Source organism: Oncorhynchus tshawytscha, linkage group LG03 (assembly GCF_018296145.1).
Source record: "Oncorhynchus tshawytscha isolate Ot180627B linkage group LG03, Otsh_v2.0, whole genome shotgun sequence".
Classification (NCBI taxonomy): domain Eukaryota; kingdom Metazoa; phylum Chordata; class Actinopteri; order Salmoniformes; family Salmonidae; genus Oncorhynchus; species Oncorhynchus tshawytscha.
Window position 1 is genome coordinate 4616903 of NC_056431.1, and position 25937 is coordinate 4642839.

At 44.0% G+C, this 25937-nt stretch overlaps 1 long non-coding RNA gene across 2 annotated transcripts; it reads left to right on the forward strand.

Moving 5' to 3' along the window:
- LOC121841184 lies at positions 1 to 25423 on the forward strand. Of its 2 annotated transcripts, XR_006080196.1 has the most exons (4): positions 1 to 308; positions 19287 to 19370; positions 24162 to 24412; positions 24589 to 25423. It is a non-coding gene; the product is annotated as an uncharacterized LOC121841184 (long non-coding RNA). The 2 variants fall into 2 exon arrangements; XR_006080197.1 differs by lacking the exon at positions 19287 to 19370 and having other exon boundaries at positions 3 to 308.
- The last annotated feature ends 514 nt before the right edge of the window (positions 25424 to 25937 follow it).

The window sequence follows — 25937 nt, forward strand, 5'->3', positions numbered from 1 at the left end:
TTAGTTTTACTGTCACAAAACAGCACAGGTGGGGGATATTTGAAGTAGCCAGTTGTTGCTGGAGGGAGAAGGAGCCAGTCAGAGCGCACGACGAGACGTGGCCGGTAGCAATCAGTCAACGAGGGTAATATCCCGGTGTGAGCCAGCGCACGGGCATACAGAGCGAGAGGAGGGCACCCGTCCCGGACACTTTACATTAGGCTGGCTACCTCCTGTGTTACAAATTCATATATGAAGAAAAGCAATCAGGTGGTCCTGAATGGAAATTTGTAGAATTTCTTTACAACTGCAAAAAGGCGAATAAAACGGTGAGTGATAATTGTTTTGCATTAAATAAGTTGCCAAAATACACATTTTTGTATTGGACAAATTTGATCATAATACTCTTGCTGTTTTAACCGATATAACTGTTTTGAAATTTGCGCACAGGCTTCCATAAATGGTAGCATCATGGACATTAGAAATAACCTGCTGTTGTTCATAGTTGACAAACCACAAACATATATGATATAGTTTATGTCGCAGTGGAATAATGTCTGTTTACACTGTTTTAAAGTTCTCTGTTTGCCTTGCCTCTTAATTATTTGACAATTGTTTTGTACAGTGTTTTACAATGTAAATCTGTCAATTTTCGTATTGGGCAGGTGTTTACTTCCGAGGAAGCAACTATAAACAGCCTCGTCTGTTTTGTATTTTGTGTATTTTTAGTTGGCGACATGTTATTAATAGCCATCTGTTTTGGTCGGGATCCTCACTAGAATAGAGGGAACATATTGTCCAAAGGGATTTGGTGGAACTGTCCTTCGAAGTGACAGATTTTCACCCCACTGCAGACATATCTGTACATTGTATACTGATAGGTTAAAGGGAAAGGGAAAGAAAGGCCTGTATTGCTGTGTTTTCGTGGCTGATTATTTTGGGTAATGGAAAAACATTCCTAAAAAATGGAAGCATTGGGAACCACAGGCTTTTATAATTTGATCATTTGACCTCTGTCTGTGACTGGGCTGTTGGGAAGAACCTTACTTTATTATTTTTTAGTTACTTAAAACATAATTGAAGGTCAGAACTGTATTACCTACTCTTACTGTAGGCCAAACAATCAGAATTTGTATGATGATATACTGAAATCGTCACCATTTTAAATAATCAAAAGTTATGTTGTTATCTGTGTGTGGTTCCCTGGGCCATGTGAGCCAGTGTTTGGCAGCTCTGTGAGAGGGAGCGCTGTTTTTGGACTTGGGGCCAAGGATTACCCCTCTACCATCCACTCTGTCCATTGAAGCTAGGGATATAGTGAGAGGTCAGAGAGATGGAAAGGGGAGGAGGGTGAGAAAAAGATATAGTTTCACAGACTGACACGCCACCTTGCATGCCAAATCTCTCTCGGTCATTATCAGAGGATTGTGTTCTGTGAAGCACAGCGAGAGATGAGGAATGAGAGAGAGAAAGAGAAGGACACAGAGAGAGGGGAGGAATTAGAGAGAAAGAGAAGTACACAGAGAGAGGGGAGGAATTAGAGAGAAAGAGAAGTACACAGAGAGAGGGGAGGAATTAGAGAGAAAGAGAAGTACACAGAGAGAGGGGAGGAATTAGAGAGAAAGAGAAGTACACAGAGAGAGGGGAGGAATTAGAGAGAAAGAGAAGGACACAGAGAGAGGGGAGGAATTAGAGAGAAAGAGAAGTACACAGAGATAGGGGAGGAATTAGAGAGAAAGAGAAGTACACAGAGAGAGGGGAGGAATTAGAGAGAAAGAGAAGTACACAGAGAGAGGGGAGGAATTAGAGAGAAAGAGAAGTACACAGAGAGAGGGGAGGAATTAGAGAGAAAGAGAAGTACACAGAGAGAGGGGAGGAATTAGAGAGAAAGAGAAGTACACAGAGAGAGGGGAGGAATTAGAGAGAAAGAGAAGGACACAGAGAGAGGGGAGGAATTAGAGAGAAAGAGAAGTACACAGAGAGAGGGGAGGAATTAGAGAGAAAGAGAAGGACACAGAGAGAGGGGAGGAATTAGAGAGAAAGAGAAGGACACAGAGAGAGGGGAGGAATTAGAGAGAAAAAGAAGTACACAGGGAGAGAGAGGAGGAATTACAGAGAGAAAGAGAAGGACACAGAGAGAAAGGAGGAATTAGAGAGAAAGAGAAGGACACAAAGAGAAAGGAGGAATTAGAGAGAGAAAGAGAAGGACACAGGGAGAGAGAGGAGGAATTACAGAGAGAAAGAGAAGGACACAGGGAGAGGGAGGGGGAATTAGAGAGAAAGAGAAGGACACAGGGAGAGGGAGGGGGATTTAGAGAGAAAGAGAAGGACACAGGGAGAGGGAGGGGGAATTAGAGAGAAAGAGAAGGACACAGGGAGAGGGAGGGGGATTTAGAGAGAAAGAGAAGGACACAGGGAGAGGGAGGGGGAATTAGAGAGAAAGAGAAGGACACAGGGAGAGGGAGGGGGAATTAGAGAGAAAGAGAAGGACACAGGGAGAGGGGAGGAATTAGAGAGAAAGAGAAGGACACAAAGAGAAAGTAGGAATTAGAGAGAAAGAGAAGTACACAGAGAGAGGGGAGGAATTAGAGAGAAAGAGAAGTACACAGAGAGAGGGGAGGAATTAGAGAGAAAGAGAAGGACACAGAGAGAGGGGAGGAATTAGAGAGAAAGAGAAGTACACAGAGAGAGGGGAGGAATTAGAGAGAAAGAGGAGGACACAAAGAGAAAGGAGGAATTAGAGAGAGAAAGAGAAGGACACAGAGAGAAAGGAGGAATTAGAGAGAGAAAGAGAAGGACACAAAGAGAAAGGAGGAATTAGAGAGAAAGAGAAGGACACAAAGAGAAAGGAGGAATTAGAGAGAGAAAGAGAAGGACACAGGGAGAGAGAGGAGGAATTACAGAGAGAAAGAGAAGGACACAAAGAGAAAGGAGGAATTAGATAGAAAGAGAAGGACACAAAGAGAAAGGAGGAATTAGAGAGAAAGAGAAGTACACAGAGAGAGGGGAGGAATTAGAGAGAAAGAGGAGGACACAAAGAGAAAGGAGGAATTAGAGAGAGAAAGAGAAGGACACAGGGAGAGAGAGGAGGAATTACAGAGAGAAAGAGAAGGACACAAAGAGAAAGGAGGAATTAGATAGAAAGAGAAGGACACAGAGAGAAAGGAGGAATTAGAGAGAAAGAGAAGGACACAAAGAGAAAGGAGGAATTAGAGAGAAAGAGAAGGACACAAAGAGAAAGGAGGAATTAGAGAGAGAAAGAGAAGGACACAGGGAGAGAGAGGAGGAATTACAGAGAGAAAGAGAAGGACACAAAGAGAAAGGAGGAATTAGAGAGAAAGAGAAGGACACAAAGAGAAAGGAGGAATTAGAGAGAAAGAGAAGGACACAAAGAGAAAGGAGGAATTAGAGAGAAAGAGAAGTACACAGAGAGAGGGGAGGAATTAGAGAGAAAGAGGAGGACACAGGGAGAGAGAGGAGGAATTACAGAGAGAAAGAGAAGGACACAGGGAGAGGGAGGGGGATTTAGAGAGAAAGAGAAGGACACAAAGAGAAAGGAGGAATTAGAGAGAAAGAGAAGGACACAAAGAGAAAGGAGGAATTAGAGAGAGAAAGAGAAGGACACAGGGAGAGAGAGGAGGAATTACAGAGAGAAAGAGAAGGACACAAAGAGAAAGGAGGAATTAGAGAGAAAGAGAAGGACACAAAGAGAAAGGAGGAATTAGAGAGAAAGAGAAGGACACAAAGAGAAAGGAGGAATTAGAGAGAAAGAGAAGGACACAAAGAGAAAGGAGGAATTAGAGAGAGAAAGAGAAGGACACAGGGAGAGAGAGGAGGAATTACAGAGAGAAAGAGAAGGACACAAAGAGAAAGGAGGAATTAGAGAGAAAGAGAAGGACACAAAGAGAAAGGAGGAATTAGAGAGAAAGAGAAGGACACAAAGAGAAAGGAGGAATTAGAGAGAGAAAGAGAAGGACACAGGGAGAGAGAGGAGGAATTACAGAGAGAAAGAGAAGGACACAGGGAGAAAGGAGGAATTAGAGAGAAAGAGAAGGACACAAAGAGAAAGGAGGAATTATAGAGAAAGAGAAGGACACAAAGAGAAAGGAGGAATTAGAGAGAAAGAGAAGGACACAAAGAGAAAGGAGGAATTAGAGAGAGAAAGAGAAGGACACAAAGAGAAAGTAGGAATTAGGAGAGAGGGGGGAATTAGAGAGAAAGAGAAGGACACAGAGAGAGAGGAGGAATGAGAGAGAGAAAGAGAAGGACACAGAGAGAGAGGAGGAATTAGAGAGAAAGAGAAGTACACAGAGAGAGGGGAGGAATTAGAGAGAAAGAGAAGGACACAGAGAGAGAGAGGGGGGGAATTAGAGAGAAAGAGAAGGACACAGAGAGAGATGAGGAATGAGAGAGAGAGAAGGACACAGAGAGAGAGGAGGAATTAGAGAGAAAGAGAAGGACACAGAGAGCGGGGAGGAATTAGAGAGAAAGAGAAGGACACAGAGAGAGAGGGGGGAATTAGAGAGAAAGAGAAGGACACAGAGAGAGATGAGGAATGAGAGAGAGAGAACGACACAGAGAGAGAGGAGGAATTAGAGAGAAAGAGAAGTACACAGAGAGAGGGGAGGAATTAGAGAGAAAGAGAAGGACACAGAGAGAGGGGAGGAATTAGAGAGAAAGAGAAGTACACAGAGAGAGGGGAGGAATTAGAGAGAAAGAGAAGGACACAGAGAGAGGGGAGGAATTAGAGAGAAAGAGAAGGACACAGAGAGAGGGGAGGAATTAGAGAGAAAGAGAAGGACACAGAGAGAGATGAGGAATGAGAGAGAGAGAAGGACACAGAGAGAGAGGAGGAATTAGAGAGAAAGAGAAGTACACAGAGAGAGGGGAGGAATTAGAGAGAAAGAGAAGGACACAGAGAGAGGGGAGGAATTAGAGAGAAAGAGAAGGACACAGAGAGAGGGGAGGAATTAGAGAGAAAGAGAAGGACACAGAGAGAGGGGAGGAATTAGAGAGAAAGAGAAGGACACAGAGAGAGGGGAGGAATTAGAGAGAAAGAGAAGGACACAGAGAGAGGGGAGGAATTAGAGAGAAAGAGAAGTACACAGAGAGAGGGGAGGAATTAGAGAGAAAGAGAAGGACACAGAGAGAGGGGAGGAATTAGAGAGAAAGAGAAGGACACAGAGAGAGGGGAGGAATTAGAGAGAAAGAGAAGGACACAGAGAGAGGGGAGGAATTAGAGAGAAAGAGAAGGACACAGAGAGAGGGGAGGAATTAGAGAGAAAGAGAAGGACGCAGAGAGAGGGGAGGAATTAGAGAGAAAGAGAAGGACACAGAGAGAGGGGGGAATTAGAGAGAAAAGAAGTACACAGAGAGAGGGGAGGAATTAGAGAGAAAGAGAAGAACACAGAGAGAGGGGAGGAATTAGAGAGAAAGAGAAGGACACAGAGAGAGGGGAGGAATTAGAGAGAAAGAGAAGGACACAGAGAGAGGGGAGGAATTAGAGAGAAAGAGGAGGACACAGAGAGAGGGGAGGAATTAGAGAGAAAGAGAAGGACACAGAGAGAGGGGAGGAATGAGAGAAAGAGAAGGACACAAAGAGAAAGGAGGAATTAGAGAGAAAGAGAAGGACACAAAGAGAAAGGAGGAATTAGAGAGAGAAAGAGAAGGACACAGGGAGAGAGAGGAGGAATTACAGAGAGAAAGAGAAGGACACAGGGAGAGGGAGGGGGATTTAGAGAGAAAGAGAAGGACACAAAGAGAAAGGAGGAATTAGAGAGAAAGAGAAGGACACAAAGAGAAAGGAGGAATTAGAGAGAAAGAGAAGGACACAAAGAGAAAGGAGGAATTAGAGAGAAAGAGAAGGACACAAAGAGAAAGGAGGAATTAGAGAGAAAGAGAAGGACACAAAGAGAAAGGAGGAATTAGAGAGAAAGAGAAGGACACAAAGAGAAAGGAGGAATTAGAGAGAGAAAGAGAAGGACACAAAGAGAAAGTAGGAATTAGGAGAGAGGGGAGGAATTAGAGAGAAAGAGAAGGACACAGAGAGAGAGGAGGAATGAGAGAGAGAAAGAGAAGGACACAGAGAGAGAGGAGGAATTAGAGAGAAAGAGAAGGACACAAAGAGAAAGGAGGAATTATAGAGAAAGAGAAGGACACAAAGAGAAAGGAGGAATTAGAGAGAAAGAGAAGGACACAAAGAGAAAGGAGGAATTAGAGAGAGAAAGAGAAGGACACAAAGAGAAAGGAGGAATTAGAGAGAGAAGGACACAAAGAGAAAGTAGGAATTAGAGAGAAAGAGAAGGACACAAAGAGAAAGGAGGAATTATAGAGAAAGAGAAGGACACAAAGAGAAAGTAGGAATTAGAGAGAAAGAGAAGGACACAAAGAGAAAGTAGGAATTAGAGAGAAAGAGAAGGACACAAAGAGAAAGGAGGAATTAGAGAGAAAGAGAAGGACACAAAGAGAAAGGAGGAATTAGAGAGAGAAAGAGAAGGACACAGAGAGAAAGGAGGAATTAGAGAGAGAAAGAGAAGGACACAAAGAGAAAGGAGGAATTAGAGAGAAAGAGAAGGACACAGAGAGAAAGGAGGAATTAGAGAGAAAGAGAAGGACACAAAGAGAAAGGAGGAATTAGAGAGAAAGAGAAGGACACAAAGAGAAAGGAGGAATTAGAGAGAAAGAGAAGGACACAGAGAGAAAGGAGGAATTAGAGAGAAAGAGAAGGACACAAAGAGAAAGGAGGAATTAGAGAGAAAGAGAAGGACACAAAGAGAAAGGAGGAATTAGAGAGAAAGAGAAGGACACAAAGAGAAAGGAGGAATTAGAGAGAGAAAGAGAAGGACACAAAGAGAAAGGAGGAATTAGATAGAGAAGGACACAAAGAGAAAGTAGGAATTAGAGAGAAAGAGAAGGACACAAAGAGAAAGGAGGAATTAGAGAGAAAGAGAAGGACACAAAGAGAAAGTAGGAATTAGAGAGAAAGAGAAGGACACAAAGAGAAAGGAGGAATTAGAGAGAAAGAGAAGGACACAAAGAGAAAGTAGGAATTAGAGAGAAAGAGAAGGACACAAAGAGAAAGTAGGAATTAGAGAGAAAGAGAAGGACACAAAGAGAAAGGAGGAATTAGAGAGAAAGAGAAGGACACAAAGAGAAAGGAGGAATTAGAGAGAGAAAGAGAAGGACACAAAGAGAAAGGAGGAATTAGAGAGAGAAAGAGAAGGACACAAAGAGAAAGGAGGAATTAGAGAGAGAAAGAGAAGGACACAAAGAGGAAGGAGGAATTAGAGAGAAAGAGAAGGACACAAAGAGAAAGGAGGAATTAGAGAGAGAAAGAGAAGGACACAAAGAGGAAGGAGGAATTAAAGAGAAGGACACAAAGAGAAAGGAGGAATTAGAGAGAAAGAGAGAGAGAAAGAGAGAGAGAGAGAGAGATACAAAGAGAAAGGAGGAATTAGAGAGAAAGAGAAGGACACAAAGAGGAAGGAGGAATTAGAGAGAAAGAGAAGGACACAGAGAGAGAGAGGAGGAATGAGAGAAAGAGAGAGAGAAAGAGAGAGAGAGAGAGAGAGATACAAAGAGAAAGGAGGAATTAGAGAGAAAGAGAAGGACACAAAGAGAAAGGAGGAACCACCTAAAAGGAAGCGATTCACAAACCTTCCATAACAAAGCCATCACCTACAGAGAGATGAACCTGGAGAAGAGTCCCCTAAGCAAGCTGGTCCTGGGGCTCTGTTCACAAACACAAACACACACTACAGAGCCCCAGGACAGCAAAACAATTAGACCCAACCAAATCATGAGAAAACAAAAAGATAACTACTTAACACATTGGAAAGAATTAACAAAAAAACAGAGCAAACTAGAATGCTATTTGGCCCTACACAGAGAGTACACAGTGGCAGAATACCTGACCACTGTGACTGACCCAAAATTAAGGAAAGCCTTGACTATGTACAGACTCAGTGAGCATAGCCTTGCTATTGAGAAAGGCCGCCGTAGGCAGACATGGCTCTCAAGAGAAGACAGGCTATGTGCTCACTGCCCACAAAATGAGGTGGAAACTGAGCTGCACTTCCTAACCTCCTGCCCAATGTATGACCATATTAGAGAGACATATTTCCCTCAGATTACACAGATCCACAAAGAATTCGAAAACAAATCCAATTTTGAAAAACTCCCATATCTACTGGGTGAAATTCCACAGTGTGCCATCACAGCAGCAAGATTTGTGACCTGTTGCCACGAGAAAAGGGCAACCAGTGAAGAACAAACACCATTGTAAATACAACCCATATTTATGCTTATTTATTTTATCTTGTGTCCTTTAGCCATTTGTACATTGTTAGAACACTGTATATATATATATAATATGACATTTGTAATGTCTTTACTGTTTTGAAACTTCTGTATGTGTAATGTTTAATGTTAATTTTTGTTGTTTTTCACTTTATATATTCACTTTGTATGTTGTCTACCTCACTTGCTTTGGCAATGTTAACACATGTTTCCCATGCCAATAAAGCTCTTGAATTGAATTGAATTGAATTGAGATAGATAGAGAGAGAGAGAGAGAGAGAGAGAGAGAGAGATAGAGAGAGAGAGAGGAGGAATTACAGAGTGAAAGAGGACACAGAGAGAGGAGGAATGAGAGAAAGAGAGAGAGAGAGGGAGAAAGAGAAAGACAGAGAAGGACAGATAGACAGAGAGAGAGAGAGCCAGAGAAAGACAGACAGACAGAGAGAGAGAAAGAGAGAGAGAAAGACAGAGAGAGAGAGAGAGAGACAGAGAGAGAGAGAGACAGAGAGAGAGAGAGAGAGAGAGAGACAGAGAGAGACAGAGAGAGAGAGAGAGACAGAGAAAGACAGAGAGAGAGAGAGAGAGAGAGAGGTGGAATTACAGAGCGCAAAAGCGTAAGCACAGAAAGAGATGGAAATTGAGTGAAAAAGAGGAACTTTAATTAGCCAAAGTTATTATTGACATCTGGGCGCTCTTCAGGTGTCATAAAGATGGCGGCATAATGTTTGCCCGTGTCTCTCCTTCTCTTGTTTTGCCAAATAACTTTTGGAAAAGTTAGCTAACATTGACCGTCATCCTATTTCTCCTCAAATGACTAGTGTTGTTGGATCTCACGTCTATATTAATTCCACGTGTGTCTGTATAAATGTCCAGTGTGTGTATTATTAGACTGAAAGGTGGCAGGTTGTAATCAGTTCCAGACCTTAGTGGTTCCATGATGAGCTGTCATCACTCTGTTCACACTGTGGTGGTCCTGATGGCATGAAGACAAAACACACTTAGTAGTGGGACAGAGAGACAGGGAGTGGAAACCAACCAGGAACTAACCAGGGTGCTGCTACCTTAGTAGTAATGTAGAAGTTAATATCTGATCTGTTGATAAGGTACTTTACTTATAACAAGACGAGCAGAGAGGAGTAGGACGACAGAGAGAAGGGAGTGGGCTGGCTGGAAGCATAAAGAGGTTTGTCCAGAACAAGGCCATACATTTGAAACATAACCATTTAGTCTATTTGAAAAGACTGATTAAATAAGTCAAAAGTCAGCTGAGTGTTCTTAACCCCTCTTCCTGATTGTGACCATCAGATGACCCTGATCACAACGACACACAGTATAGAGGGATGGATGGAGTGAGGGATGGAGAGAAGGATGGAGCGAGGGATGGAGAGAAGGAGGGATAGGGGGATGGAGAGAGGGAGGGATAGGGGGATGGAGAGAAGGATGGAGAGGGAGAGGCAGAGAAGGATGGAGAGAGGAATGGAGAGAGGGAGGGAGAGGGGGATGGAGAATGGGATGGAGAGGGGGAGGGAGAGAAGGATGGAGAGAGGGATGGAGAGAGGGAGGGAGAGGGGGATGGAGAATGGGATGGAGAGAAGGATGGAGATAGGGATGGAGAGAGGGAGGGAGGGAGAGAGGGCTGGAGAGAGGGAGGGAGAGAGGGCTGGAGAGAGGGAGGGAGAGGGGGATGGAGAATGGGATGGAGAGAAGGATGGAGATAGGGATGGAGAGAGGGATGGAGAGAGGGAGGGAGAGGGGGATGGAGAATGGGATGGAGAGAAGGATGGAGATAGGGATGGAGAGAGGGATGGAGTGAGGGAGGGAAAAACATCCAATTAGAGGGAATAAGGCTCAATGCCAATGCACATGATTGTATGTTTGAGTGTGTGTGTGTGTATTTGTGTGGGTGTTTGTGAGTGTGTGTCCAGACCACTGTGTTGGCATATGCCAATCTTTCCTAAGACCTGAGGACAGATGTTAACTCCCAGAGCTAGCCGCCAGGTTGGGTACATTTGGAGACACACAGGTTCCACTCAGACTCATCAGCCGAGCCCAGAGAAATTAGACCCGACTAGCCGCATGACGAGATGTCCAGTGTTTTAAACGGGAGCACAAGTCCATTCCTCTAGGGTAGGCTTGATGGTTATTATTTGTTGTTCTCTGTATTCGGTCGTTGAACAGGTCCAGCTGACACTGTAAGCAGAGCCCAGGCCAAAGTGGTGAACGATGAGACCCAGTTAATAGTCTATTGATCCGATGGGACGAGAGCTAGAAGTTCACACACTGTTGTTGTCATATTTCAATTGCCATGGCTTCATGTAGGCTGCCAGAAACATTCAGAGATATAGGCTTCTATAACTTTGTCACTGAAAATGGTTTTGAAATCAGATTGACATTGTAAAAAAACAAATGAGAAGAGAGAAACGGACTGACGGCCATAGAGGGAGTGAGCGAGAGAGAGGGAGGGGAAACAGGAATGAGCGAGGGATTATCAGGGAGGGAGCTGGAAGAGAGGGTCATGTGACATGGAGAGAGCACCATTTTGTGGCCTGATTTCAGACCCACGCTGATCAATGACACTATTGATCCTGCATATTTGGCTTGTCACACTCACATCACAGCCAAACAGGCCAGGCCAGCAGTCATAGTTTTAAACAGACAACATATATCACACTCAAGTCACCTTATTATAAACTCAGCAAAAAAAGAAATGTCCTCTCACTGTCAACTGCATTTATTTTCAGCAAACTTAACATGTGGAAATATTTGTATGAACATAACAAGAGTCAACAACTGAGACATAAACTGAACAAGTTCCACAGACATGTCTATAGACAGATGCAGTCTATCACAATGCCCTCCGTTTTGTCACCAAAGCCCCATATACTACTGTCTTGTCTTTGGCTATGCCGGATTAAGTGATATGACATGCTATTCTATAAAATCATTTCTCTATAATTAATATTACCTGATTGAGCTAATCATGTAAATGTAATTAACTAGAGTCGGGCACCACAAAATAATATTTATAGAGCTGTTATCTTCCGAATAAACTCTTAAAGATCTAGTAATATTTTACATCAATAGCAGTCAATATTAATCCTCACCTTAATTCAGTCTCATCTGAAAGTTGTAAATTCTTGGTTATCTGCACGAACCCTGGCTAACAAGTTGAATCAGCAATACAAAATTGGGTTTAATTATTTATTTGCTAAATACCTAACTAATCACACAGAATTACACACACATAATTAATCATAACTTGATTACAAATTACATCATAAAGGAAAACGTCCCTAGCGGGCGGAACAGATATGACAGCTGGTTACACAAAAGAAAAGGGGCTGGGTTTGAGTGAAAGAGCGGGAAGACTGAGGAACAAAGGGCGAAGCTGTGCTATCGTAAATACAGTATTTTATGCATTCTAAATTACTGCCCATTTGGAAAAGGAAAATGCAATAAATATTTACTCTGAACTGCGCTTCAGTAGGTTGTAGATGGACGACTGTGTTGCCAAACCTTTGTCCTTAGTCTTTTGTCCTTTGAAGAATGTCTCTGCTGGTAAATTGAATACGTTGTAGTAACGTCGTTGTGTGGTAGACGGGATACTCTGTCTGTTCCTTCCTAACCTGCATTTGCAGCTGCTGTTGCAAACTCAACGGCTAGGAGGTATCACTTCTGTAGTGAATAAGAGTTCAAAGTTCATACCATTCGCAACCAAAGCTCACGCTGATGTTGGCTTCGTTCTGTAGTTATTATCTGAACCATTCTGACATCGGACCGTCGTCCTCACGTCCTCGGAACAGGACGTTATATTGTCGGCAAGGCTTTATATAGGTAGGGAGAGGAGGGCGTGTTTGAAAAGTTTTATAGCCCATGTCCCTTCACAGGGGCGGGCCACTGATTGAGCAGAGCCCTACCTTATGAAAACCCAAATCTTACATTTTAGAAGCTAAAATCACATTTCATCCCATCACAAATAATTTCATATTCAAACATTTAAATTGAACAAAAATGACAACCGAACTGATGACAACCGAACTGACATCATATTCATTAAGTAATTGATCGGATTACCAGAATATAGTTCATTTCCCCACACCTTCTGATGTTCCCAGAATCTCTATGTTAACCAAGGGGTTTGCAAATGTAACATCAGTAGGGTAGAGAGAGGAAAAAGGGGGAAAGAGGTATTTATGACTGTCATAAACCTACCCCCAGGCCAACGTCATGACACTACCCACCACTGCTACCTGTATGCTCTCGTCGGCTGGCCCTCGCTTCATATTCGTCGCCAAACCCACTGGCTCCAGGTCATCTATTAGTCTTTGCTAGGTAAAACCCTGCCTTATCTCAGCTCACTGGTCATCATAGCAGCACCCACCCATAAGCACGTACTCCAGCAGGTATATTTCACTGGTCACCCCCGACGCCAATTCCTTCCAGTTCTCTGCTGCCAATGACTGGAACGAATTGCAAAAATCACTGAAGCTGGAGACTCATATCTCCCTCACTAACTTTAAGCACCAGCTGTCAGAGCAGCTCACAGATCACTGCACCTGTACATAGCCCATCTGTAAATAGCCCATCCAACTACCTCATCCCCATACTGTTCTTTTTTTTTCTCCTTTGCACCCCAGTATCTCTACTTGCACATTCATTTTCTGCACATCTATCACTCCATTGTTTAAATTGTAATTATTTCGCCACTTTGGCCTATTTATTGCCTTACCTCCCTTATCTTACCTCATTTGCACACACTGTAAGTATAAATTTTTTCCCCTCTATTGTGTTATTGACCGTATGTTTGTTTATTCCATGTGTAACTTAGTGTTGTTGTTTGTGTTGAACTGCTTTGCTTTATCTTGGCCAGGTCGCAGATGTAAATGAGAACTTGTTCTCAACTGGCCTACCTGGTTAAATAACGGTGAAATATATATATTTTTTGAATGTGACTAACAGATATGGAATAATGTATCCCTGAACAAAGGGGGGGGGGTGAAAATCAAAAGTAACAGTCGGTATCTGGTGTGGCCACCAGCTGCATTAAGTACTGCAGTGCATCTCCTCATCATGGACTGTGCCAGATTTGCCCGTTCTTGCTGTGAGATGTTACCCCACTCTTCTATCATGCCACCTGCAAGTTCCCGGACATTTCTGGGGGGAATGGCCCTAGCCCTCTTCCGCCGATCCAACAGAACCCAGTCCAATGATGCTGTGACACATGCTGTGACACATCGCCCCAGACCATGAAGGACCCTCCACATCCAAATCGATCCCGCTCCAGAGTACAGGCCTCGGTGTAACACGAATCCAACCATCACCCCTGGTGAGACAAAACCGCGACTCGTCAGTGAAGAGCACATTTTGCCAGTCCTGTCTGTTCCAGCGACGGTGGGTTTGTGGGCATAGGCGACGTTGTTGCCGGTGATGTCTGGTGAGGACTTGCCTTACAACAGGCCTACAAGCCCTCAGTCCAGCCTCTCTCAGCCTATTGCGGACAGTCAGCACTGATGGAGGGATTGTGCATTCCTGGTGTAACTCGCCTGGTGTAACTCGGGAAGTTGTTGTTGCCTTCCTGTAACTGTCCCACAGGTGTGATGTTCAGATGTACCGATCCTGTGCAGGTGTTGTTACATGTGGTCTGCCGCTGCGAGGACGATCAGCAGTCCATTCTGTCTCCCTGTAGCGCTGTCTTAGGCGTCTTACAGTACAGACATTGCAATTTATTGCCCTGGCCACATCTGCAGTCCTCATGCCTTCTTGCAGCATGCCTAAGGCACGTTCATTCAGATGAGCAGGGTCCCTGGGCATCTTTCTTGTGGTGTTTTTCAGTCAGTAGAAAGGCCTCTTTAGTGTCCTAAGTTTTCATAACTTTGACCTTAATTGCCTACCGTCTGTAAGCGTCTGTAACCGTCTGTTAGTGTCTTAATGACTGTTCCACAGGTGCATGTTCATTAATTGTCTTTGGTTCATTGAACAAGCATGGAAAACAGTGTTTAAACCCTTTACAATGAAGATCTGTGAAGTTATTTGGATTTTTACAAATGATCTCTGAAAGACAGGGTCCTGAAAAAGGGCAGTTTCTTTTTTTGCTGAGTTTGTACTCCCCAAAGTGCCTACTACTAACACACTGAATAAAAAGCATTTAGAACTATACCTGAAGGTGTCTGTCCTGTATCAGTATGGCTCTCCACAGTCAATCAGTCAGTCAACTGGGGGCTTGTAGGGAGAGGTCAGGATTTCAGGTCTCCATGACTGGTTCAGTCTGTCAACAATGTGACTTGATGATCCAACTCAGTGGGCGGAGCTTTCTTTCAACTTTTATTCTCGGAAGTGTCCTGTGTGTCATCGTGAAAGTAGTTTTTGTTTTAGAAGGAGAGGAGAGAAAGGAAGTTTATCCTGTGGCTTACTGAATGACATTGAAATCCTATTCACAGGGAACCTTAATCTGGATACATAACACCTTAATATGGGAAGATAATCTGTCTGTGTAGAGAGAGGAGGGAGGAAGGGGGAGAGTGGATGGAGAGAGTGGATGGAGAGAAAGTGAGAAAGTCACAGGATAAACTTACCTTGTGTATCTCTCTCTCTCTCTCTCTCTATATATATATATATCTGGACAGGGCATATGTGAACAGATTAGGGTCATCCAAAATGTCTGTGTTCCACAGGGCAATTGATGACACACTGTAACCTCCACACACCTCTAGTGCATTATCATATCAGGCAACTCTGCGTATCTGACACTGTCCAGGAGTCGTGGGGACCGACAACTTCAGAAGAGCACATTTCCCAGATAACCCGGGCATGGCCACTCACACAGGGGACATTTGAAGCATTTGCCACCGCAGCACGATAAGAGTTGTCACTCTCTCTCTCACACAAACACACACTGTTTTATATGGACCAAAAAGGGGCTTAGGGGTGGTGGGCGGGACAGGGGGCCCGGGCTGCCTATCGGCGTAGCCGAATTTTAGAGAAACATTTTGCAGTTTTAAAGGTAATTCCCAGATTTTTTTTTTGCCATTTATTTTTTATTTAAAAAAAAATGTATTTTGTGGAGGGGGGTAGATAAGCTTTAATATTGCAGATAGATTGTGGCTTCTATCAATGTAATTGTCTGCATCATTTCCAATCATTGTAAAATATATTTTCCTTCTTTATTGTTTTCCTCTAACCCTACCAGCCCTCCCCATTTGGAATAAACTAATGGACAACAATACTTAGGCTTCTACTTCCAGCTTATACATACTATATCGTTTTTACAGACACAGGATATTTTACATTAGTTATCTATTTTTTTATTTTATTTTTGTCCTACCCTATGTTCTCTATCTCAAACATAATAACAAAATGAACACTGCTAAATTCATTGTTTTCGGGATTTTCAATTCTCAATTTTCCCTGACTGTCTCTTTTATTTGTGTAATTGTTAGTTCTCTAAGATTGTATTATATGAAAAATATATAGGTCCATTATCTTTTCTACATATGTGTACATTATATTTGTTTTTATTCCAAACCCTGAAAATTAAGTTTTTAAAAAAACATTTAGGCAGCCCGAAAAAACGCTTAGGTGGCCATCCCAATGATTTAAATGGAGGAAAAAACAAAAACATGCTAATATAGTCAGGATGGGGTAGTGTAGTCAGGATGGGGTAGTGTAGTCAGGATGGGGTAGTGTAGTCAGGATGGGGTAGTGTAGTCAGGATGAGGTAGTGTAGTCAGGATGAGGTAGTGTTGTCAGGATGGGGTAGTGTTGTCAGGATGGGGTAGTGTAGTCAGGATGGGGTAGTGTAGTCAGGATGGGGTAGTGTTGTCAGGATGGGGTAGTGTAGTCAGGATGGGGTAGTGTAGTCAGGATGGGGTAGTGTAGTCAGGATGGGGTAGTGTAGTCAGGATGGGGTAGTGTAGTCAGGATGGGGTAGTGTTGTCAGGATGGGGTAGTGTAGTCAGGATGGGGTAGTGTAGTCAGGATGGGGGGGTAGTGTAGTCAGGATGGGGTAGTGTAGTCAGGATGGGGTAGTGTTGTCAGGATGAGGTAGTGTTGTCAGGATGGGGTAGTGTAGTCAGGATGGGGTAGTGTAGTCAGGATGGGGTAGTGTAGTCAGGATGGGGTAGTGTAGTCAGGATGGGGTAGTGTAGTCAGGATGGGGTAGTGTAGTCAGGATGGGGTGTGGTCAGGATGGGGTGTTGTCAGGATGGGGTAGTGTTGTCAGGATGGGGTAGTGTAGTCAGGATGGGGTAGTGTAGTCAGGATGGGGTAGTGTTGTCAGGATGGGGTAGTGTTGTCAGGATGGGGTAGTGTGTTGTCAGGATGGGGTAGTGCAGTCAGGATGGGGTAGTGCTGTCAGGATGGGGTAGTGTAGTCAGGATGGGGTAGTGTTGTCAGGATGGGGTAGTGTAGTCAGGATGGGGTAGTGTTGTCAGGATGGGGTAGTGTAGTCAGGATGAGGCAGTGTAGTCAGGATGAGGCAGTGTAGTCAGGATGGGGTAGTGTTGTCAGGATGGGGTAGTGTAGTCAGGATGAGGTAGTGTTGTCAGGATGGGGTAGTGTTGTCAGCATGGGGTAGTGTAGTCAGGATGAGGTAGTGTTGTCAGGATGGGGTAGTGTTGTCAGGATGGGGTAGTGTAGTCAGGATGGGATAGTGATGTCAGGATTGGGTAGTGATGTCAGGATTGGGTAGTGTAGTAAGGATGGGGTTGTGTAGTCAGGATGAGGTAGTGTTGTCAGGATGGGGTAGTGTTGTCAGGATTGGGTAGCGTTGTCAGGATGGGGTAGTGTAGTCCGGATGGGGTAGTGTAGTCAGGAATAGGTAGTGTTGTCAGGTTGGGGTAGTGTTGTCAGGATGGGGTAGTGTTGTCAGGTTGGGGTTGTGTAGTCAGGTTGGGGTAGTGTTGTCAGGACGGGGTAGTGTTGTCAGGACGGGGTAGTGTTGTCAGGATGGGGTTGTGTAGTCAGGTTGGGGTAGTGTTGTCAGGGCGGGGTAGTGTTGTCAGGTTGGGGTGTTGTCAGGATAGTGTTGTCAGGTTGGGGTAGTGTTGTCAGGATGGGGTAGTGTAGTCAGGATGAGGTAGTGTTGTCAGGATGGGGTAGTGTTGTCAGGATGGGGTAGTGTAGTCAGGATGAGGTAGTGTTGTCAGGATGGGGTAGTGTAGTCAGGATGGGGTAGTGCAGTCAGGATGGGGTAGTGCTGTCAGGATGGGGTAGTGTAGTCAGGATGGGGTAGTGTAGTCAGGATGGGGTAGTGTGTGTCAGGATGAGGTAGTGTTGTCAGGATGGGGTAGTGTAGTCAGGATGGGGTAGTGTTGTCAGGATGGGGTAGTGTTGTCAGGATGGGGTAGTGTAGTCAGGATGGGGTAGTGTTGTCAGGATGGGGTAGTGTTGTCAGGATGGGGTAGTGTAGTCAGGATGAGGTAGTGTTGTCAGGATGGGGTAGTGTTGTCAGCATGGGGTAGTGTAGTCAGGATGAGGTAGTGTTGTCAGGATGGGGTAGTGTTGTCAGGATGGCTTAGTGTAGTCAGGATGGGATAGTGATGTCAGGATTGGGTAGTGATGTCAGGATTGGGTAGTGTAGTAAGGATGGGGTTGTGTAGTCAGGATGAGGTAGTGTTGTCAGGATGGGGTAGTGTTGTCAGGATGGGGTAGTGTTGTCAGGATGGGGTAGTGTAGTCCGGATGGGGTAGTGTAGTCAGGAAGAGGTAGTGTTGTGAGGTTGGGGTAGTGTTGTCAGGATGGGGTAGTGTTGTCAGGTTGGGGTTGTGTAGTCAGGTTGGGGTAGTGTTGTCAGGACGGGGTAGTGTTGTCAGGACGGGGTAGTGTTGTCAGGATGGGGTTGTGTAGTCAGGTTGGGGTAGTGTTGTCAGGGCGGGGTAGTGTTGTCAGGTTGGGGTAGTGTTGTCAGGTTGGGGTAGTGTTGTCAGGTTGGGGTAGTGTTGTCAGGTTGGGGTAGTGTTGTCAGGTTGGGGTTGTGTAGTCAGGTTGGGGTAGTGTTGTCAGGGTGGGGTAGTGTTGTCAGGATGGGGTAGTGTTGTCAGGATGGGGTTGTGTAGTCAGGTTCGGGTAGTGTTGTCAGGTTGGGGTAGTGTTGTCAGGTTGGGGTAGTGTTGTCAGGATGGGGTAGTGATGTCCGGATGGGGTAGTGTAGTCAGGATGGGGTAGTGTAATCACGTCGGAGTAATGTAGTCGGGATGGGGTAGTGTAGTCAATACAGGGTAGTGTAGTCAGATTGGGGTAGTGTAATCAGGACAGGATAGTGTAGTTAGGACAGGGTAGTGTAGTCAGGGAAGGATAGTTTAGTCACGACAGGGTAGTGTAGTCAGATTGGGGTAGTGTAGTCAGGACAGGGTAGTGTAGTCAGATTGGGGTAAGGGCCAGTGAGACGTGACATGAACTACCCCAGCTTGGAGTACTACCATACCCCGTTCAAAGGGACTTACATCTGTTGTCTTGCACATTCACCCTCTGAATGACACACATACGCAATCTATGTCTCAATTGTCTCAAGCCTTAAAAAACATTCTTTAACCTGTCTCCTCATCTTCTACACTGAGTGAAGTGGATTTAACAAGTGACCTCAATAAGGGATTATAACTTTTACCTGGATACACCTTGTCAGTCTGTCATGGAAAGAGCAGATGTTCCTAATGTTTTGTCCACTCAGTGTAGATATGTCAGTCAGGTGGCTAGCTGCCGGCAGAGACCTCTATTCGTATTGCAGTAACGTTAAAGGGCTCGGCTCTGGCTAGTGTTAGCCAGCTAGCTAGCTGCCGGCAGAGACCTCTATTCGTATTGCAGTAACGTTAAAGGGCTCGGCTCTGGCTAGTGTTAGCCAGCTAGCTAGTTGCCGGCAGAGACCTCTATTCGTATTGCAGTAACGTTAAAGGGCTCGGCTCTGGCTAGTGTTAGCCAGCTAGCTAGTTGGCTAGAAGGATGAAGTAAGTAGCTAATGTTAAATGGAGCCTGACCTCAGCAGGCTACTAAGTTCTCATCAAAACTTTGCTTTACAGAGAGTACTGGTGAGAGAGACGGTTGTGAGGCTGAGGCAGGCTGTGATGCATGGAGGAGGAGGCAGAGGAGACAGAGAGAGACAGGTTAGTACAGTGGTTCCCATACTAGAGATCAGAGCCCCCTGTGGGGTCCACTGAGAAAATCTGTGCTATTCTTATCAAACAAATGGAAGTACTGTTTCATTATGAACATCTCCGCATGGTCTACCTTCCCTATTGGCCTACAAATACAATCAACATGCTAATAATAGGGTATGTTATGGGAACACACCCCCCTTTTAAGGAAAATGTCTTTTTGAAGTTTGATAAGATTTAGATATCCATAGACAAACAACATTTTGAACAGATATCAGTGTCTAGAATACATTTTTTGTTTGTTACTTGCTTTTCAAAGAGATGCACACGTTTTGTGCTCTTGTAGGAAGCAACCACTCCCCTGTTGCTGACTAGAAACTAGCTATAATTGGGCTAATAACTCACTAGCAAAGAATAGGAACAAATTTACACAACTGGCTGCATGCAAATCCATATATGGCAATAGTCTATTTGCATATAGGGATACTGCAGCTCTGATTGGTTATGGTGCACCAGTCTGTGTAGAGTATGGACCTGAGTCGTGCCTGTAAATGCAATAGAATCCTACTCAATGCACTCTTCCTACAAGAAAATCTCTTGCGTAGTTAGTTTTGTTTCAGTACGCTGGATTGAAAGTGGCTAATATTGTGTTGATTCGATCACAATTCGCACAGCAGAGGGAAACGTTGATAGTGTTAACTAAAGGGAAAAAATAGAAAGTTGAGGGAAGTTCAATCTCGTGCTTCTCTGTGAGGGCTGATATTTTCCTGCGAGGCAGTCCCAGGGAGCTGCACGCCCACGCGTAGCTTAGAGGGAATATTGCTCACTATTAATATCCTCACTATGATGAGGTTTCCTGTCCAAATTATACTAAAGTATCTCAAAATGTATCTCATTCATTGTGTAACTCAATGAATCCACCATGTGGATTATTTATCTTTAGACTTCTCTACTTGGAGTGTTTAACCCCAAGTTGTTATAAAACTGTAAACGTTTTTGTTCATATTGGTGGTGGTTCGTCTCGATCACCCACTGGAGTTTATAGTTTACCTCTGGAGTTTATAGTTTACCTCTGGAGTTTATAGTTTACCACTGGAGTTTATAGTTTACCACTGGAGTTTATAGTTTACCGGTGGAGTTTATAGTTTACCAGTGGAGTTTATAGTTTACCTCTGGAGTTTATAGTTTACCGGTGGAGTTTATAGTTTACCAGTGGAGTTTATAGTTTACCTCTGGAGTTTATAGTTTACCAGTGGAGTTTATAGTTTACCTCTGGAGTTTATAGTTTACCAGTGGAGTTTATAGTTTACCAGTGGAGTTTATAGTTTACCACTGGAGTTTATAGTTTACCGGTGGAGTTTATAGTTTACCAGTGGAGTTTATAGTTTACCTCTGGAGTTTATAGTTTACCAGTGGAGTTTATAGTTTACCTCTGGAGTTTATAGTTTACCAGTGGAGTTTATAGTTTACCTCTGGAGTTTATAGTTTACCACTGGAGTTTATAGTTTACCTCTGGAGTTTATAGTTTACCAGTGGAGTTTATAGTTTACCAGTGGAGTTTATAGTTTACCTCTGGAGTTTATAGTTTACCACTGGAGTTTATAGTTTACCTCTGGAGGTTATAGTTTACCAGTGGAGTTTATAGTTTACCACTGGAGTTTATAGTTTACCTCTGGAGTTTATAGTTTACCTCTGGAGTTTATAGTTTACCTCTGGAGTTTATAGTTTACCACTGGAGTTTATAGTTTACCACTGGAGTTTATAGTTTACCAGTGGAGTTTATAGTTTACCAGTGGAGTTTATAGTTTACCTCTGGAGTTTATAGTTTACTTCTGCAGTTTATAGTTTACCCACCTCTTTTTACCACTACATCACTGTTTAGGACATATCAGTTGCTCCTTGAAACTAGGCTTATAGATGGTTAGTTGATAAAGCCCTCTGTGTAGAGGACAGAATGTGATGTTCTGATGGCTCTTCTGTGTCTGTCCAAGAAGATAATCAATTGACCCACTGATAATGAAGTTAACCAACACAACAGAGCAGGTCACATTCTGTGCCTAGCTTACATAGTGTATACTGCTGCAGGCAAAGGTTAGGGTCGCACATCGCAATTTCACAGGGACACCTTCCCTGCCACCTCTCTCACATTTTCTCTCTCTCTCTAGCTGAATCCCAAATCACCCCCTCTGCCCTCCATTTGCGCGTTCACACGCCTCTCTACCAGTGTAACTAAGCTGAGGAAGTGAAAATGATGGAGGGTGTAGGTGCTATTTAGACCCTCCGATAACCACTTAAACTGAGCCAGCAATGCTGCTGGTTTCAGAACTAAGTGGAATTCCACTAGGCACCACTTATTTTAGAGTTTGTGCAGTTTTACACAAAATAATGTAGGAGGTGTCTAATTATTTGTCACATGCGGTAGTGGAAAAAGTACCCAATTGTCATACTTGAGTACAGTGCCTTGCAAAAGTACTCACCCCCTTGGCGTTTTTCCTATTTTGTTGCATTACAACCAGTAATGTAAATGGATTTTATTTGGATTTCATGTAATGGACATACACAAAATAGTCCAAATTGGTGAAGTGAAATTAAAAAAATAACCAATTACATTCAGAAGTCACATAATGAATTAAATAAAGTTCACCTTTTACTTGTACTTTACACCACTGACCACATTTGTTTGTCGGATTTCGAAACTTGACATATGTAAAAGATGAAATACCTCCCAAATGAAATGTTTAACTGTTACTGAGGTTTATATCTTGTAAAGCGACAGGGGATTTGTTCATTCGAATGTCTTGCTTTTTTTTATTATTTAAAAGTGGAACATGAATTGTATCATTCAAGTCAGGAGTGTGTCCCGAAGTTGATGGGTTTATTGATCCCATTGCCACCCTCTGGAAGTCACCCCCTGAGCTTCGTCAGCAACACGTGACAACGGGGGGCCCTCCAAGGGAGTTGGTAGGGGCTAGGGGGTGGTTTGGGATTCACAGTTCTCGCTCTCTCTCTCTCTTTCTCTCTCTTTCTCTCTCTCTCTCTCTCTCTCTCTCTCTCTCTCTCTCTCTCTCTCACACACACACAGTCACACACACTGTGTGAAGTCTGTACCTTTACCTACCTGTACTGTATCCTACCTTTGTGTGTGTGTATACTGCAGCCTATCATCGGTATGTGTACAGTTAAAGTTAACCATGTGTAGTGGTTCCTACCTGTGTGTTCAGTTACCTACTGTATCCTACCTGTATGTGTACACTCCCTCTGGCCGTGGTTGAGTGGTTCTTATATAAAGACTTGAGTGGATTATCAGAGTCATGGTGGGATTACTGCAGTCACGAGCCCAGCTGTAATCCACAGCATTCCGTCACCATCACCACATCACAGATCTCAATACCGTTCCCAGTCTTAGTCTTCGTCCCAATCTCATTTATAATACACTATCAGATCTCTCTATCACAGCTACATTCCCCCTCAACCCAATCCTCTTCCTTTTCATCTCTTTTTCAGTTACCTCTGTGACTGTATATACTACGGTTCACCCCCTCCTCTCTCTGTCTCATTCTATATACTACGGTTCACCCCCTCTACTCTGTCTCATTCTATATACTATGGTTCACCCCCTCTTCTCTGTCTCATTCTTTATACTACGGTTCACCCCCTCTACTCTCTCATTCAATATACTACGGTTCACCCCCTCCTCTCTGTCTCATTCTAAAATAACAATAACGAGGCTATATACAGGGGTCAATGTGCGGGGGTACAGGTTAAGGGTCATTTGTACATCTAGGTTGGGGTGAAGTGACTATCCATAGATAATAAACAGCGAGTAGCAGCAGTGTAAAAACAAATGGTTGTCAATGTAAATAGTCTGGTGGCCATTTGATGAATTGTTCAGCAGTCTTATGGCTTGGGGGTCGAAGCTGTTAAGAAGCTTTTTGGTCCCAGACTTGGCGCTCCGGTACCCCCTGCCGTGCGGTAGCAGAGAGAACAGTCTATGACTTGGGTGACTGGAGTCTCCTCCCTCTTTCTCCTTGTCCTTCTTTAGCAGCATGATTCATCAAATGTTGCCTCGGTAACACATCAGTATTCCTCTGTAGTTGTTTCCATGTGATACAGCACCATGTACACTGCAGTGTTGTGATCCATAGCAGCATGGCAGTGAACTATAGCATGACAATGGAATGGTCCCAGGCCCCAGGCCCCAGGCCCCAGGCCCCATGCCCCAGGCCCCAGGCCCCAGGCCTCAAGCCCCAGGCCCCGGGCCCCATGCCCCAGGCCCCAGGCCCCAGGCCTCAGGTCCCAGGCCCCAGGCTAGTATATGAGATATGTAATTCCCTCGCTGTGTCACACATACACGTGTGTGTGTGTGTGGTTTGGTTTTGCTATCCTTGTGGGGACCAGAAGTCCTCACAAAGATAGTAAAGAAGGAAAATTGGAGACATTCCGCCAGTCCCCTTAGGCTTTTTTAGGCTTAAGGGTTAGAATTAGTGTTAAAGTTAGGTTTCAGGGTTAGAGTTTGGGTTAGTTTTAAGGTTAGGATTTTGCGGTTAAGGTTAGCGTTAGGGTTAAGGGCTATGGAAAGTAGGATTTGAAATGGGAATCAGTTGTTTGGTCCCCAGAAGGATAGTAAAATAAACATGTGTGTGTGTGTTTGCAATAACCGTCAAGATGTACAGTATTGGGGCCCAAATTCACAGCTTATTCACCTGTATGAGTCATAAAATATGACCGTAAAGATATACAGTAAACTATCACAATTGAAGTGATTCTCTTATTCCACCCCTCTGTTTCTTTTTATTCCAGGTTCCATGACTTTATGGAGACATTTTCATTTGTAATTCCGGAGATTTTTCTTCCCATTCTTTCCAAGAAGTGACGCAACATCAACACTCCCAGTAAACTGGACACAGGAATATTTGTTGTGTTACAAGAGCTACGCCAGAGCACCCAGACAGACCAAGTCTCAACGAACAGGTTACTGATTACATGGTTTTATTATGGGTTTTCATTGAGCTATTGTAAATGAAGATGAAAACCATTGAGGGTTAGAGACGGTGAGTCCATCCTGCTCTTTTGCTCTTTACATCTTACATTCTCAGAATGTCCACAAGACAAGACCTACCTGCATACATCATCAGAGCATCTGTTTTCACAAAGGAGATCTGAAGTCATGGTTGTATCTCTGTTTATGCTGATTGTTGGTTGGTCTGTATTGTCATGTTATTACCAGGTTGGCAAGGACACAGGAGAGGCCTCATGGGAGGAACAAAACGGGATAAGAAACCAGACGGGATAAGAAACCAGACGGGATAAGAAACCAGACGGGATAAGAAATGTGACGACTGACTGAGCAAAAGAAGAATACGTCAGAGAAAGAAGGAAAGAGAGAAGGATTGTGTGTTCTCTACTTTCTCAGAAGTGCAGCCCCTAAATTCCTGTTACTATGCCTGAGAGAGGGAGCGCAGCAGACCAGTCAAAATGAACCCCTACGTCACCTCTCACTTTAGGAGGGATCTCTTTCCCCACTTCCACTTGTTGTAGAGGCTTCTCTTCTCCCCTCTCTTACTGTTTGTGTGACATGACAACACCTGTCTCTGTGTAAACCTAAGACAGTAGGTAACACCTGTCTCTGTGTAAACCTAGGACAGTAGGTAACACCTGTCTCTGTGTAAACCTAGGACAGTAGGTAACACCTGTCTCTGTGTAAACCTAGGACAGTAGGTAACACCTGTCTCTGTGTAAACCTAGGACAGTAGGTAACACCTATCTCTGTGTAAACCTAGGACAGTAGGTAACACCTGTCTCTGTGTAAACCTAGGACAGTAGGTAACACCTGTCTCTGTGTAAACCTAGGACAGTAGATAACACCTGTCTCTGTGTAAACCTAGGACAATAGGTAACACCTGTCTCTGTGTAAACCTAGGACAGTAGGTAACACCTGTCTCTGTGTAAACCTAGGACACCAGGTAACACCTGTCTCTGTGTAAACCTAGGACAACAGGTAACACCTGTCTCTGTGTAAACCTAGGACAGTAGGTAACACCTGTCTCTGTGTAAACCTAGGACACCAGGTAACACCTGTCTCTGTGTAAACCTAGGACAGTAGGTAACACCTGTCTCTGTGTAAACCTAGGACACCAGGTAACACCTGTCTCTGTGTAAACCTAGGACAGTAGGTAACACCTGTCTCTGTGTAAACCTAGGACAGTAGGTAACACCTGTCTCTGTGTAAACCTAGGACAGTAGGTAACACCTGTCTCTGTGTAAACCTAGGACAGTAGGTAACACCTATCTCTGTGTAAACCTAGGACAGTAGGTAACACCTGTCTCTGTGTAAACCTAGGACAGTAGGTAACACCTGTCTCTGTGTAAACCTAGGACAGTAGGTAACACCTGTCTCTGTGTAAACCTAGGACAATAGGTAACATCTGTCTCTGTGTAAACCTAGGACAGTAGGTAACACCTGTCTCTGTGTAAACCTAGGACAGTAGGTAACACCTGTCTCTGTGTAAACCTAGGACACCAGGTAACACCTGTCTCGGTGTAAACCTAGGACAGTAGGTAACACCTATCTCTGTG